Source organism: Sturnira hondurensis, unplaced genomic scaffold (assembly GCF_014824575.4).
Source record: "Sturnira hondurensis isolate 20B ecotype Veracruz unplaced genomic scaffold, ASM1482457v3 Scaffold0006413, whole genome shotgun sequence".
NCBI lineage: Eukaryota > Metazoa > Chordata > Mammalia > Chiroptera > Phyllostomidae > Sturnira > Sturnira hondurensis.
Genome location: NW_028079044.1, coordinates 42,357,341 through 42,372,429, shown reverse-complemented (window position 1 = coordinate 42,372,429; position 15,089 = coordinate 42,357,341). Strand labels below are relative to the sequence as shown.

The 15,089-nt window shown below is 47.1% G+C and overlaps 1 non-coding gene across 1 annotated transcript; it reads right to left on the bottom strand.

Annotated features, from left to right (window-relative positions):
- Positions 1-1,801: 1,801 nt before the first annotated feature.
- Positions 1,802-1,908, bottom strand: LOC118989006 (U6 spliceosomal RNA). Its single transcript, XR_005066908.1, has one exon. It is a non-coding gene; the product is annotated as a U6 spliceosomal RNA (small nuclear RNA).
- Positions 1,909-15,089: the final 13,181 nt, after the last annotated feature.

The window sequence follows — 15,089 nt, the reverse complement described above, 5'->3', positions numbered from 1 at the left end:
AGATACATCCTCACTCTGGCTCGAAGGGCAAAGACTGACAGGAAGCAGGAGGTCCCTAAGCCACAGGAAGGGTTTAAATAGGGGGCATCGGCATCAGAGTTCAGCGTTAGATTTACTGCTCTGGCTGCGGCTGTGCGGAGGGTGTTCAGTTGTTGTTCTGCCAGAGCAACCCAATGATTTTGACGTGTGGGCGTTGCCCATGCTTTGTGACGAATGGTGACAGTACCCCTGGCTTGTGGCAGAAGGCTGATGCTGTCCTTTCTGGAGATGAACAAGCCAGGCTGCATTTCCGAAAATGGAGATTTTTTTTTAGAGTGTCTTTGCTGAGCCATCTGGGTAGGCCTTGGGCTCTTGACTCAGGGAATCCAGGGTCTGTTTGCCCTCACCTCTAATTACTGTGTGACTTTGGGCAAGTTACCGAGCTTATCTTAGCTTCTCCCTTATCTATAAACCTGGGAGAATAATTGTATCTATAACACAGAGATTTTTGTGATGTTTACGTTCCTGGCCTGTGTAAATATTATGCTATTATCTTTCCTGAACCAGTGCTGATGGAAGGGTGGGAGGAGGGGGAGGCTGTGGGTAGGAGAGCGAGCGAAGGGGAAGTGCGTGTGCGCTGGAGGGGGTGGTGTCTCTGAGTTGATGGGCAGAGACGCCACAGTATTGCCTAAGAACAACCCTGGTCCTCTCTCTGTCTCGGGTCTAGCTCAGACATCTGAACGGCTGGCCTCTAGGTTGGTACGGGTCTAACACTTTTGTTTGGACCCAGGATCAGGTGGATCTGTGTACATAGCTGGTTCTTTGAGGCAGGTGAATTAGTCAGCGTTCTCCAAAGAAGCAAAAGCAACAAGGTTGTGTGTGTGTTTTTACTTAGTTTAAGCAAATTGGCCAGAATTGTGGGGGCTTGGCAAGTCTAAAATCTATAGGATGGGCTGGCAGGCTGGAGACCCCCAAAAGAATCGGCGCTGGAGTCCAAAGGCAGTCCACTGGCAGAGTCGTTTTCTGCTGGGAGGGACTCAGTCTTTGTTCAACGGATGGGATGAGGGCCACCCACATTATTTAAGGCAATTTGCCTTATTCAAAGTCCACTGATTTCAATGTACATCTCATCCAAAAAACCACCTGTACAAAAGCATCCAGAATAACATTTAACCAAATATCTGGTTACCATAGCCCAGCGGACTTGTCACAGAAAGTCAACCATGCACCACCAGGGGGTCGTGGCCTGGACTGTCTTACGCCTGCCCCACGCCTCTCAGTCACTCGTCTTCCTGATGCTCAGAGGTGTGTGTGTTTGCGACCCTCACTCTAGAACCTCTCCATGATTATGTATAAGATTTTCTCATCGGATAGTACGGGATAAGATTTGCCTTGTTGGAACCAACTAGCTTTCTGGGCAAACATGCCCACTCTCTCTATGCTGGTGTTGAGCGTACCTTCTATTATCCTGAACTGGCTAGAGGACAAATGTACAGTGTGCTAGGGTCTTTGACTTGGACTGATGTGCTGTAACTCACATGAGCTCGTGTGTGGGATACAGGGATTATAACAGTGCAGCCCAGGTGGTGGAAAGGAAGCTGAACATAGCAGGAGGACACTGGGAAAACCAACAAGCAGGAGCTGCTGCCCCAGGGGACAGACAGCCTGGGGAACCACCCCTCAGTGTCCAATGGACACGTTAATTTCTTTTTTCAATAGTGAAAAGGCACGATATTGCTGTTGAGTGTCACACATCGTGTTTGACTCACATTTTTTCTGAGCTAATAATCAAAGGGTGTGAGGACAGCCACGGGGGCACTGCCCACAATTCGAATGTTTCACAAATTTTCACACCATCCTTGCACAGGGGTCATGCTAATGTTCTCCATATTGTTCCAATGTTAGTGTACATGCTACCCAAGCGAGCGCTAGATGCGGTAGGTTCTCATGTGTTTGTGCAGGTGTGTATTTGGACAGGGAGGTTTAATCTGAAAGTGAGCTTCCCCCCTCCCACTCCACCACAGTGGGAGGTTCCAGAAGGTTGTCAGGACTCTAGGAGTCTGGGCAGTAGGGCCTGAGCGGGAAAGAGCAGCAGGAGCAAGGATGGGAATGGGTCTTCATTCAGAAAGCTCAGGTTCGGGGGAGGATGGAGCAGAGATCAAACCCGGACCTACGGAATGGCTACAGTAAACCCCAGGAGGCAGAGTTAAGGGTTCTGTGCTTCAGAGGCCATGCGGTGAGCCCAGGCCCACCCCCACACAGTCTAAGCGACTACAAGCAATGAGACTCATCTCAGGCCTTGCCTGTTGTTGCTGCTCAGGCTTCTGTCCTGATCCTCACAGACTAGAGAACAGGGGACTGAAACCATGACAAAGGCAGACGTCACTATTGACTGGGCCAGGCAGTCAACAGGGCCAGCAAGTCTGTGTGGGGGAAAGAGTGTCGATGAGAGTGGCCCCCTTGCTCCCCGAGGTGTTTGCCTTGCGCCCATCCTCGGCTGAGACCGGGAAGGGGAGGGCGGATGCTGAGGAGGCAGTGGCTGACTCCTCCATGAGAGGGCGCTCATAGCTTGTGTTTGTGCCTGCCTATGGGTGTTCTTTTTAGTTTTGCTTTAATAAACAACTCATCCTGTAAATGATAACATTTCAGAATTCATAGAAATATGCTTTGTCTTCGCATCTACAAAGCAGATTCATGTCCTTTCCTGATTCCTAGGAGATCACATTTCTGATAGTTAACTTCTTTTTCCCTATGGGATGCGATGGCAGAGGGTTACAGTCTCCTTGTCCCCAAACCCCTGCACCCCACCCCTTCCCCATGGAGCTCACAGTCTGGCTGGAATTGAAGATCCATCTCCTCTTCTGCCTCAAGGTGGACTTGGGGGTGTAATGTGCTGGAGATCAAAACANATGGGTGTTCTTTTTAGTTTTGCTTTAATAAACAACTCATCCTGTAAATGATAACATTTCAGAATTCATAGAAATATGCTTTGTCTTCGCATCTACAAAGCAGATTCATGTCCTTTCCTGATTCCTAGGAGATCACATTTCTGATAGTTAACTTCTTTTTCCCTGTGGGATGCGATGGCAGAGGGTTACAATCTCCTTGTCCCCAAACCCCTGCACCCCACCCCCTCCCCATGGAGCTCACAGTCTGGCTGGAATTGAAGATCCATCTCCTCCTCTGCCTCAAGGTGGACTTGGGGGTGTAATGTGCTGGAGATCAAAACAAGATGGTGTTGCTGGGTGAGGGAGTGGGGGGGGGGGACTCATTACCTGGAAGCTGTTTTGAGGAAAGATGGAGATATCAATGCAGCCTGAAGGAAAGATAATATTTACAGCAGAAATCACTTTTTCTGAAGACTCTGAAGTAGAAATGTCACAAGTATCTCAGTGGCCACAATGCTCAGGGCAGACCTTCTCCTAAGAGCTCTTTGGGACAGAGGCATGGTGTGTGGGTCTGAACTCAAATGGGAAAAGGTGAGAGGAAGGAACAGAACTTTACAAAAGCCACGAAGCACGCTCAGCTTCTTTACAGAAAAAGGGTCCGGTGAACACCAAAGCAAGGCTTTGGCGAGTGGGAGGAAATGTTCTCCTTTGAAGTTATTTAAGGCAAGAGTTAGCAAGAGGGGAAGTAAAAATGCACAGCTTGGGAATCAATAAATAATTAATCACACACTTGTATTGTACTTTGTTTAGAAAGCAGGGTGCCAGTGTAGGGATTTTTGATATTTCTGTTTAACAGATGAAGACGCAGAGACTTGGCGAAGTGAAGTCAATTACTCAAGATCTCGTAAATGGTCAGTGGCCAAATCCTATTGAAAGAATGGGTTCTGGAACATTTCTTGATTTATTTTTAGCAACTTGTGAAACTCTAATCTCTCTTTCTTCCGTAAACATTTATTGAGCATCTATGTGTAGATATGAGGTATCTGATGGTTTTGGAAACAGTTCCTTCCATCTGAGAGCTCGAAGGTAGTGAATGGTTCTCAACTGGGGTGATCTTGCCTCCCAGGGGCCATATGGCAACATCTGCAGATGTTTTTGGTTGTCATGACTGAGGGAAATGGGTACCACTAGCATCCAGGGGATACAGGTCAGTGATGCTGTCACATAACTTTCAGTGCATGAGACAGCTCCCCGCCCCCCCCACCCAACTGCCTCCACTGCCAACAAAGAGTTATTTGGCTTAAACTGTCAATAGCTCAGAGGTTGAGAAACCCTGGTCTAGTACACCATGCATTCATGCATTCATTCAATCACATATTCTATTAGCTTTCTGAGTGCCTATAGTACTACACACACTCTGCACTGTGTAGAGGACACCATGGGGAACAAGATGGAAGAAGCCCTGTTCTCACATCAGGTTCTGGGTGAAGAGTGAGGATGGCAGGGAGGGAGAGTTGCATGTTAACAAAAAAATACATTAGCAGCAAGGAAAGTATCAGGGGCGGGGGGACTAAGTATTCTGCAGAAAGTTCAGCTGTGTTGGTTTAATGACGGATGACTTTGGTCTTCTGATCACGGAAGGCCTTTTAAAGAGCTCATAGTAATGACTAAATGGAATGGTAAGAAGCCATCCGAGGAAAGGGCATGTCAGTCCAAGAGGAGAGCAAGTGCAAAGGCCCGGAGGTGAGACTGATGTTGAAATGTAATTTCCAGGGACAGAAGAAAGGCCAGGCTGCTTGGGGTGTGGAGGGAGGGGGAGAGGGTGAAGGAGGTGTTACTAGAGAGGGTGGTGGGGGCTCCGTCCTACCAGGGCTTCGTTAGCCAAGGCAAGCTGTGCGGATTTTCTCCTAAAGCTTTACATGAAGCTGTTCTCGTGGTGAAAAATGACAAGGGTTATGAAGAAAAGGAAATAGAGTCTTGGGGACAAAGTGTCTGAGGTGTGTGACATTGAACTTGATGATCGGAGAGGGCCTCTCTGGGACCGTGATGTGAAGAAGAAAACAGTTGTGAGGAGGCCGTGGGACCAGTAATACCCCTGAGGTTATGGGTCAAATCATGCCCGATCTAATTTGTCTGTTGGAGCCCTAACCCCTGGTACTGGAACATGACTGTTTTTGGAGACAAGAGCTCCAAAAGGTGATTAAGTTAAAATGAGGCCAGTAGAGTAAAGCTTAATTCAATCTGATCTGTGTCCTTCTGAGAAGGAGACGTTTGGACAAAGACACACCGGGGGTGTGCACACCAGAGAAGGACCGTGTGAGGACACAGAGAGAACGTGGCCGTCTGCAAGCCAAAGAGAGAAGCCTCAGAGGAAATCAGTTCTGCTGACACCATGATCTTGGATGACCGGCCTCCAGACCCGTGAGAGAGAAATTCCGTTGTTTAAGCCACGCGGCCTGTGGTAAGTTGTTATCGCTGCTCCCCCAGGCTGATCCGCCTGGGGGTTCGATTTTCTGATCTGTTGAGTAAAGGGCTGTTGAGAATTTTTGAATTAAGTTTCTTTCCATTTCTAAGAGTCTTTGCGTCTTAGAAATATGTGAGCTCCTTCTCAGGGCTGCCCGAACTCTCGTAGCCTTAGAGTTGTTCCTTCATCGGAGAATGACAGAGCAGTTGTGGGGGAAGGCGAGGAGCCCTAGGGAGGGGTCTGGAGTAGATGCAGAATTCCCATCAATTTCAAAGGGCGCCCAGGCTGGGAGAATTGCCCGGTCACTCCTCTCCCACATAAAGGGGATTTGAAACCCCAGAGGGGGATCCATGGGATCACAATGGCATGTTATGTCACCCTCGGGGGCGGGAAGAATTCTGTGCCAGAGTCCCCAGAGGGGAGATGGAACTTTAGGAATTTTCTCCTAGAGACTTGGGGGACTTCCACCAGAGCCCACAGGGGACTCTGGGCTCCCCTGGCGCTGGCCGCACGCACCATCCCGGGCATCGCGGGGGCCCACCTTCTGTGTGAAGGAGCCCCTTTGGCCCCTCTTGTCCTTTTTGCCTCTGAGAGCGAGTGCTGGAGGGTGTGACTGGCTCCAGGGCTCAGGAAGGAGGTGGGTGAAGCTTCTTCCAAGCTCACGGATGCCCTGCTTGCTGAAGGAAACTCTGACCTAGCAGAGAGTGCCATTGTCCTCTAAATGGTGACTGCTGTTTGAGCAATTACTTTTGTTTTTAATAATTTTTTTTACAAGTTGAGATACATCAGAACATATTGAAGGGGAAGACTGTACCCTGACGCCCAGCCTTTCATATCTAACCATCTGTCCAAATACTATAATTCAACAAGTGTTTACTGAGCAATTCACATTGCTTACCATTTGGGGAAGAAATATGTGGGGAGGAGACACAGACCTTAAATCAGTATTTGACACGTGTGTGTGAAATGTTTGAATAGAGCGGCTGGGAGGGAGTAGTTGTTCATTAAGTGGGTAATGAGTGAATGAAGGGAGGAAGGAACAAGCAAATAGCTTCGACATTTGATACTTTAGGTTCTGTTTCTGTTTCTGCTTCTGTGTACGAGTGTAAAACCCCAGCCAGCACGGAATAATGCTGCATCCCCAACACCCAGAATAATACCTAGTACATATAAGCATCTAACGAATACTTGGATGAATGAACAACTTTAGAGAAGAANTATTTGACACGTGTGTGTGAAATGTTTGAATAGAGCGGCTGGGAGGGAGTAGTTGTTCATTAAGTGGGTAATGAGTGAATGAAGGGAGGAAGGAACAAGCAAATAGCTTCGACATTTGATACTTTAGGTTCTGTTTCTGTTTCTGCTTCTGTGTACGAGTGTAAAACCCCAGCCAGCACGGAATAATGCTGCATCCCCAACACACAGAATAATACCTAGTACATATAAGCATCTAACGAATACTTGGATGAATGAACAACTTTAGAGGAGAAATGAACCTTTTCATGGGGGGGTCTCATTCATTTATTCAGCACACGTGTGCTAGTTCTATGTGAGGTTCTGAGGATGCAGAGGTGACCCATCTAAAGTCCCTGTCCTCCAGGAGTGGCTTAATTGTAAGCGAGCACACAATTCGTTTTGGTGATTTCTATGACAGAGGAGAGCACAGCAGTGTTGAGAGCATGGAGGAGCCAGAGCTTTAGCCTAGGAGGAGGTGAGCCCAGGAGGAAGGGGGTGAGGGGATTGGATGAGCAAAGACACACTGCTCGGATGTCTGAGAAGCCTGGGCTGTGGGGTGTCTGGTATGGCTGGACTGTGGGCACTTTTCTGGGGGAGTGACAGGAGATGGGGTTAAAGAGGCAAGTGGGCAAGATCATGGGGGGGGGGGTGTTCCTGTCCACAGGTGTGAACTGTATTGAATGTAGTGAGGAACCATTCAGGCCGGGAAGTATCAAGATGAGACGTATCTTAGAAAGATCCCTCTGGTGTCGGAGTGGAGAGTGACTTATTCTTGGAACCAGAAGTGAAAGACCCTTGGGGAAATTACTCCAGTAATCCAGGTAAGAGATGATCTTCCCAGGCAGAGGACACAGATATTTAAGAAGCAGAAAAGACCCTACTAGGTAACTAATGGACTGTGGGGGTCAAGGGAAGACAGTACAGGGCATCTTCAAGGATTCTGGATCCAGGTGGATAGAGCACCAGTGACAAAGATAGGGAGGAGGTGGGCCTGACCACTGGCTGGTGACAAACAGACATGGGGAGCTTGAGAGGGAAATCAGTGTCACTCAGTGTTAGCATAAGGTGCTAATCAGGGCCTGAGAAAGGTGGCTGAGCAGAAGCCTGAAGGTAGAACCCTCAGGAAATAGCAACAGCCAAATGGGGAGGAATGTTGGGTATTGGGAGGAAAATGAGAAAGTGGTCCCTCCTAAAATCAGATGATGTCCCCTAGCTACTCTGTAAGCTCGTTGGGCCCTAGAGATAAAACCTTGTCATTGACATGCCAGGCAGGACACACTGAAAACGGCCAGCTTAGAATGCATCCCTTTGTTACTTCCTTCCTAACCACATCCTGATTTGCTCAGCTATTCACCCGGACTTATTCTCACGGACTCAAGGAGGCTGGCTTCATTTTTAAACCCAGGACAGGTCCTATCTACTCTTCCCCAATCTACATGTGACAGTCTCTGGTGACTGCTGGTGACCTAGGGACCAAACATGACCTAAAAGGTTCCCATCAAGCTGAAAACAAAACTTCCATGCCATGCTGGAGGTGAACGAGGAAGACTGGGACCCCAGTTCCATGGGTAGCCACAGAGGGAATGGAGATTTTGGATGATGGCATAGCTTGCACTGTTATTATAGGTACTTTTAATGGTTCTTTGTCACCACCCTGCTCTTGTCATACTGACTTTGGCATTGGCCATGTGACATGCTTCCCCTGTGGCTGTGAATAGATACACCATTTGCCTTTCCCAGCAGAAGCTTTACGTATGATTGCGTGGGGTGGCTGGGACTGTCTGGTTTCTGCTGTCCACCCAGCTGTGGCCCACATAGTAGTTACTCCTGCACCCTGGGCAGCAGAATCAGACATGAGCACTGAACAGAGCTGAGAGTAGTTGAGCCAGGTCCACTTGGAGTCCAGCAGAGCCCAGTCAAGTCCAACTGACAATAAGTAGGTGCTAGTTATTGTAAGCCACTGAAATATTGTTAAACAACTGCTAGACAATATATTAAAAAGGTTGATTTAAGCATCTGCAATGGCGACTTCACCCTGGACTCCTGGCTCCATATTGATGCCTTAAAGTTGTATTATCATCCTGCGTAACTTAGTGAGAGTGGATGGGAACAGGAGACTGATGAACTGAAAAGTTCATCAGCTCAGGGTGTGGGTGCTTTCAGATAGTTGAGAACTTTTTAAAATCATTTAAACCATTGTGAGTTAGAATTTTCTGTTACTTGCAGCCAGAATGGTCTGCGCCTTGTATCAAGCTATTCATGACTCAGTTTTCCCGGTCTCATGTCCCTAGACATTTTGTGTCTTTGTTAATATGGTTCCCTCTGCTTCATCTGACAAAACTGTATTCATCCTTCACAATCCAGATCAATGCTTTCTTCTACGTGAAATCTTTTTTGACTCTCTGGGAACAGTTAGTTATCCCTATAGTATTTTAATCTTTCTCTTATTATGACCTTTATCTCATTGTGTTATACCTGTTTATAAATTTGTCTGGCACACTAGACCATGAACATGGTCTGTGTCTTATGCATTTTTGTATCTGTTGCATCAGCACATACACAGTGTATAGTAGGTGCTCAGGAAAATTTTGCTGAATAGTTGAGCAATATCTTTAAATGCATTTCTATCACGCATTAATGGGAGAAAATTAAGCATTTGGTTTATGTGTTCCCCCTGAGGTGCAGGTCACTAATGGATTTAGACCACACTGGGTATATAGGAGCATCATTCTTCCAGATTTGAATGGAAAAGGGAGAAATAGTTATTTCCTGAAATACCTCAGGAAATACTTAGGATCCAAGACTGTCTAATCATCTGACCAAAACATTCCGACAGGTCAGCAGGCTCTGGGATTTGGCACCAATTTTGTCCATTTGGAGACTCAAAGAATTTACCAACCGCTTGAGAACCATTTTTGCAAAGATTATGAGATTTCAGGTCAGCTTGTCTGACTCATTTGGCCACAAATGTCCTGAAGACGCTTACGTCAATGAACACCATTTAAGTCTGATTTTTGTCATCTGGCCATACAGTTTAATATTTATTAGCCCCTACCATGTTATAGATGCTGTTACAGGCATTTCAAATTAAAATCTCTCTTAATACCCGGTACCCATTTTAAAGTTAAGAAAACTGAGGCTCAGGGGAGAGCAGTGAGGCAAAAATTGGGACAACTGTAACTGAACAACAATAACAAGAAAAAGACCATTCCAGTTAAAAGAAAAAAGAAAACCAAGGCTGAGGGAGGCCAAGTAAAAACTCAAGGTCACACAGAGTAGATGCTCTGATTCCAAGTCCAGTTTTTGTTGGTTTTCTGGCCTACTAAATACAGACAACAGCTGCCTTGATCACCTCCTAGGCTTGCAGGAAGAATTGTACGAGATTGGGTAAATATATTTTTAAAAATTTAGATAGCAGTAAAACCAGTGCTACTTAGCTAGAGTTTGTTTTTAATGCTTTTACCTGCACTACTGAGAAACACGGGGGCTTCTGGCTTCCTGCGATGCCTGTGGGGAAACACGTTCGGTGGGAAGAATGGGGCTGCCCAGGCCCCTCTCACATTCATCAAGGAGGAAGGTGTCTAGCCCCCCCATGTTCCAGGCCCTGGGCTACCCAGTGTCCTCCCTGCTAAACATCTAAAGCAAATCATGGCTACTTTTTGGTAAACGCCCACGTCTGCCGCTATCCCCGTATCATTTTAACCCTGTGATAAGGTCAGTTTCATTATTTATTTCTTACCAGAGAAGATAGGGAAGTTCAGAGAGATGCAGTAACTTGTCCACTGGTGATGAGGACAAAGTCAGCTCTGAACTCAAGTGTGTCTGATTCTAAGGAGCAAGATAACCTGACCTGGTCCTTATTCTTTATTCTAATAGTGTATGGGCGTGGTTCTGGGGCATTCCTCTTCCCGATGTGTTATCATGACTCAAGATATTTAAAAAATCAGTGTCCTTCCTTAAGTGGAAACTCTCTCACCTCGCCACTCATTTGATGTGCATTTGAAGATACAGTGTTAGCCACTGGAGATCAGAAACTGAATTTAATTCTGTGTGTGTTGGCTGTTTGCACTTATAATTTGAACATGGGTTGAACAAAACCATTTAATGATTTGGGAATTCAGTTGGTGACAAGTCATTGCCTCTCACCCTCCTCTGCCTTGATCAAAGCAAGTTCAGTGAATTAGGTGTTTAAACAGGAAAAAGGCAGATGGGCCTTGGGTGGAGCAGCTGAGGAATAGGCCAGGGCTTGACCAGCTGTGGCCCACAGGACAAATCAGGCCCACTGCCTGTTCTTGTGTAGCCCTCAAGAGCTAAAGTGGTTTTTACATTTTTAAGTGGTTGGAAAAAATTATGAAAATTTGGGTGCTTTTTTTTTGTTATGAACATACCCCCATAAGATCTTGATTTTGCTTGTGGGACTATAAAACCTGAAATACTACCTATCTTCCTAGAGTAAAAGGTTGCTGACTTCTGACTTAGGTCTTTATCTCTCTGAGGTGAAGAAAAAAAAGAATATTTTCTGTTTTCTTCTTCTTTCAGTTCATGATAACAGACATTCCTGAGTCAGGCTTTGTTTGGAAGCTGTGGGGAGATGGGAGTGTATTGAGCCAGCAACTCACTGAGCCCTTGGGTGCTGTGGCATTGTATGCTTTTTTGGAAGAGGTTTGTTGTGGAAGAAAAAGAAAATATTTCAGGGAACCCATTCTGCGGTGAGCAGAACAGACTCTTTTGTGAGTCCCTGGCTTCTAATCGGAGCCCTCCATGAGCCTTGCCTGGGCTGGCCTTCCTTGTGGCAGAAATGCCTGGAGACACCTTCATTTTTGTTGGGAAAAGAAAGACTTCCTCTTTTTCTGCAGGGCTGAGAAATTAATGGGGGAATGTCTGAGAGAAGCTCTCCTTTCTACATGGAGAATGAAAGGGAGTCTTGTTGTTTGAACAGCCTTCAGGCGAGAATCAGCTCTAAGTCAGCGGTTGGCTGGACAGCCGGGCTTTGTGGCTTCTTAGTCTATTAAAGCTTCCCCAGCCAACTCCTTCTGGTGGCCTGTCTTCTTCTGAAGGGCCAGATTTTCAGAGGGACATGTCCAGAACAGAACACACACTCCTCTAGAGTCAGCGGTGGAGAGCCTGGTCAGGAACCCTCAGAGCAATTGCCCCGCTTCCTCTCACACCCTGTGCTTTGTGGCATTGGTGTTAGAGATGTAAAGTTGAGTGTCTTCAGATCAGTTTTGGAAAACCAAGTGCATTCAGACCCTTGCTTTTCAAGGTCAAGGTCAAAAACGTCTAAGTCCTTTGCTGTGGGACTCCATTCCTGCCTCCAAATTTCCTCCCTCATGTGTCTACCTTCCCGGTCCTGCCACGTCCCTCCTACCCCAGTGCCCCTCCGAGTCTCTCCTCTGCCTCTGAAATGGATCCTTGGCCCTTGTCTCCACAGGTGAACCATCCCAGGTGACACATGGAGATGGGGGTGTGTTTTACTTCCCAGGCATGGAATTCACATGACAACACCTTTGCTCCCAGGAATGCGCCATTAACACATCTAGGAGTAAATAGCTGTAATATGCGTGCTCTGGGCTGCTCCACTCTGAGGGCACAAAACACAAGTCACAGTGACAGCAGGGACTCTTTTCTGGCTCTGACTTCCTTGGTCAAACAGAGCCTCCAAGTACCACTTGTCCCCATTTCCTGGGTAGTTTGTGGTGGCTCCTGTGTGGTGAGGAGTTTAAGCCTGTTGTCACACTGTCTTTGCCACCTGCCCTTGTCCTGGTCTCCTGCTCTGGTCTGGGCTCTGAATTACTGGATGGTGTCCCTAACCTAGCTCTCAGAGGCTAAGTCACTTTCCTACCAAGGCCGCTACTGGGCTGCCCAAAGCTGCTCAGCCTGCCAGGGCTGTAGCTAGGGTGCAGAAGCCTCGCTATGGTGGTCTCCGGTGGGGTGAGGAGACCTCCTTCTCTACCTTTGGGATGCTCCCCCGGCTCTGTCTCAACATAGGGCAGCCTTGTGTTGTGTCTCAGTGAGGTTGGTTGTGGAGATGGCCCTGTTGTTTCTTGCCGTCCCTCTCCCAAAGGCTCAGGAGCGAGTTCCCGGGGGGCTCAGGTGGGAGCCCAGCTGAAAGAGGGCTCCTAGGTAGCCTCAAACTCTCTCCTGGCCCTGAGTGGGACACTCTTGTTGAACCCAGTCATACGCCTGGCTGTCTCTCTGTAGATGGTGGATCCCTTCCTAGGAGACTTCTCTGTCCCTCATGAAATAGACTCATGGCTGCCACGCCCCTGCCCCTCATCCTTCAGGTGTTTCCAGACTTACGAGAAGAGGACAGCTAAGGGTCAACCTAAGATCCCCGCTTCAACCAGAGTCCTGTCTTTTTATTTGCTATGCTCAGTGGGCTGCCCGACCCACACCAGATTCCTGGTGTGATGGCCACATTGGCAAGCTCAATGCCTTTTCCTGATGCAAGGACACACAGTACACATTTCAGTGACAACCAGTGTGTCTCCAAGACCAGGGTACTAGGCAAGGTTCTCCAGAGGAACAGAATCAGTATGATATCTGTATGCACTGAAAGAGATTCAACATAAAAAATCAGCTCGCATGATTATGGAGGCTGGTGAGCCCAAGGTCTGCATCATACTCCTGGAGACTGGAGACCCAGGGGAGCTGATGCGAAGTTCTAGTCGGAAGGAAGAACACCAGGCTGGGTGATTTCCTCTTGCTCCCAGAAGCCAGGCTTTTTGTTCTCTTCAGGCCTTTAAGTGATTGGATGAGACCCACCCGCATTATGGGGGGGTGGGGGGGCGTTAATCTGCTTTGTCAAATTTCATAGACTTTATTGTTAATCTCATCCCAAACTTCTCACCGTATGGATACATGAAATTAACCACAGCAACCAGCTAAGGCACATGTTTTAAGAATGGTCCCAGCAAAACAGTTCTTTCCCTTGGGAGTTAAATTGATGAGGAAAAGGGTCAAAATATTAGAATTGGAAGGGGCCAGAGAAGCCCTCTAGTTCTGACTCCTGCTTGTATGATGAGACCCAGAAGGGTTAAGTGAACACCGTTGATTGATTGGTTCATTGGCCTCTTCATTTACTCAGCACACATTCATTTATTCCATGTTTACTATGTGCCAGGCACTGGGTTTGTACTGGGGCTGCAGTAGTGAGTGAGGGTTTAGTCCTTGACTTTGAACTTTCAGGCTGCTATATGCGATTATATCATTCGTTAGGGCTTACAAAGGGCATTTGCAAATATTACCTCATTTAATTTCACACAGACTTTTTTAACTTAGTCTCATTTTGATGTGCATTTTAGAGATGAGGAGATGGAGGCCTATGGAAAGGAAATAATTTTCTCTATATTACATAGCTAATACACAGCAGAGCAAGGATCTGAATGCTTTTTTTTAAAAAAAAAATTTGAAAGCCCATGCCCTTGGGTCACACGTACAGTTAATGAGTTAGGAAAAGCAAATACAATTTAGGATTTGGTATATTCTTTATTAAGTTGCATTGTAACTCTACACAAAACTGTAATTTGTCTTTTATCTGTCTTTTACTCTCTAGACTATGAGCAGGGACTGGGTCCTTATTGATTTTTAAACACCCAGAGAGAGGCAGATTGCCTAGTGCATAGTAGGTGCTCAGGACACAGTTGCTGAATAAGTGTTACTGAGGGTCCTTTGTGAGCCAGATGCACTCTGATTTTAATTATGAGTGGGAAGCCAGTCCAGGAGGGGAGTCGGGGGGCCCAGGTGGAAGCTTTCCGATAGAACGGCAGCACAGGGGATGAGGTGAGGAGCAGGCTGGAAGGCTGGGGCTGGCCCCTGGTGAGCTTTGATATTCAATAATCTGGACTTTGATTTCCATGCACGAGGCTCAATTGCTGCCTTTGTGTACAGATTCATCAGGAAAAAGGGGAGCCCTTTCCAAGTCGGTTTTCTAGTGAAATCTGTACGGTAGGGACAGAAGTTAGGTCTACAGTTCCGGCTCCCTGGCTTGGCCACATTTCAGAGGAGATCCACGCAGACGTTGGGGGTCATTGGAGCAGAAACATGTCTGTGATTACTGGTGCCAGTTTGGGAGCTGGAGGGATATTTGCTGGCAAGGGCCGGGCTGGGGAATGGTGGTGGTTCTTTCCTTTGATTTCTTTCCAGATTTTGTCAAGGTAGTCCATGGACAGGAGACGTGGTAGCAGCAGGACTGGGGGTGGGGGGCGAGGAGGAAAGTGTACTCACTCTCCTGCTAGAAAAGCATCTGCAACAGTTGGACACACGGCAGAACTATCAAAGGATGGGAGAAACCTGGCCGCCACAACTGGGAAAGTCAAGCTGTTGCTTGTACTGGTTTGTGACAACGTAAAGTTGTACATTGTCTTCCATATGGAAAAGAAAGAGGAAAAATGGTGAGCACTGTGTTATGGAGACAGAAGCCACATAGTCAAGAAACTGGGTTACCTTTTCCCACCCCTCCCTTCTGGGCTCACCCTCCTCATCTTAGACAAGCACTGCTACGAACTACAAAAATTTAGACA